This window comes from Etheostoma cragini, chromosome 11, assembly GCF_013103735.1.
Source record: "Etheostoma cragini isolate CJK2018 chromosome 11, CSU_Ecrag_1.0, whole genome shotgun sequence".
Lineage (NCBI taxonomy): Eukaryota > Metazoa > Chordata > Actinopteri > Perciformes > Percidae > Etheostoma > Etheostoma cragini.
The window spans coordinates 161,591-163,246 of record NC_048417.1 but is presented as its reverse complement, the minus strand read 5'-3'; the positions used below and the strand labels follow the sequence as shown (position 1 = coordinate 163,246).

General features: G+C 46.2%; 1 long non-coding RNA gene across 1 annotated transcript in view; it reads left to right on the top strand.

Moving 5' to 3' along the window:
* LOC117952772 overlaps nucleotides 1-1,656 on the top strand; it is a 19,171-nt gene that overhangs the window by 5,744 nt on the left and 11,771 nt on the right. The window lies entirely within an intron of this gene.

The window sequence follows — 1,656 nt, the reverse complement described above, 5'->3', positions numbered from 1 at the left end:
TTAATGACCATCACGGTCCAGAGCTGCAGCGCCCGAGGCTGCTCTCAGTGGAACACAATAAAGAACCAGAGAAGAAGAAGAAACAGCGACATTGTGCAGCTTCCACAATGGACACCCTGTCGGCACGACGCCGCTAACTCAATTACCCAGCAGACGCTGCATAAATGCCCCCAGAATTCCTCTGATGAGCGAGTGTTGGGGGGGCTGAGTAACGTGTCAGCCAGTCAGGACGGGAGGGTCGGGGTCAGAGGTTGCAGAAGAAATACCAAGACTCTTACTTAGACTTACTTAGACTTTATTCTGAGACTGACTTTAAGGGGGGATGTGTAATGATAAGGATGCACTTTATTAATAGAAACATAGCTGAACATGGTTAAAAGGCTCTTTCAGAGAAAAAAAACTGCAGACAAAAAACACCAACAATGAAATAAGTGTTTACCATAAAACTAAGATCACCATCACCAAACCCACCAGACTCCATGTAAATAATCACTACTTTTAGTGTGTATAGAGCAGCATATCTCTACCAGACTCCATGTAAATAATCACTACTTTTAGTGCTTATAGAGCAGCATATCTCCACCAGACTCCATGTTTATAATCACTACTTTCAGCGTGTATTGAGCAGCATATCTCCACCAAACTCCATGAAAATAACCCGCGCACGCACGAGAGCCGTCTCCAATCACGAGCATGTTGGAAAAACAACACAACACAACAGCCATGACATCATTCTACAGTCATTCACTCATCACTTTAATTTGAACTTAACCTAATGAGATAGATGTGCAGTGTGTTCGGAGCACAGAGTCCAGTCTTGGTTTAATGTTGGAGACCGCTACTCGGAGATCCTCCTCCACATTCAGTCACCATCTGTGTTTATTTTTAAGGTCCATCAGTGCCGAGAAAGTCTTTTCGAACAAGTAGGTAGTGCCATACGGGACCAGCACATCCAAAGCCTCCCTGGAGAGCTGTGGTGTTCCCTCTCAACCGAAATCCTAAACTCAGCCAGCGGTTCGGTCGCTGGACAATCCCCCCAACGCGTCCTCTAGCTCGTGTCATATGATTTGCCCTCGTTTCAAATCAGAAGAGCTCTTCCTGTTGTGGTTTGGGGGTTTTTGTTTGGGTTTGTTTTTCCCTTCTAGCCTCCTTGTGTGTGTTCTCGGTTTTTCCTGTTTTATTTTGATAGTGTAGTTTCCTGTCTTGTCTAGTCTTGTCTAGCTTTGCTTTGTGCTTGTCTGATTGTCCAGCCCCGCCCTAATGTGATCCACCTGATGTCTCACCTGTTCCTCGTTACCTCTGGTATTTAACCCCTGTGTTCCCGTGTCAGATCTTTCTAGGGTGTCTGCCTGTGGATTCTGCGGCAACCTCCCGTGTTCTTTGGAAGCGTCTCCCTGAGTTTAAGTCCTGTCTGTTTTTGCCCTGGACTCCGGGGGACTTTGTGTTTTGGATGTTTTTTGCGCCGGGCTCTTGACCTGTTGAGTCCCTGTGGACTGTTGGACCTGCAACCTGTGTGTTGGTCCTCCTTCCCCTGCTACCTGACACTTCTCTTTTATTTATCAGTTTGGTTTTATTCTAAATGTAGCCACTCGCTTTATCCTGTGTTAAAATCATGGCTAACAAACGCTATTTCTAATCGTGTCTCCCCCCCCCCCT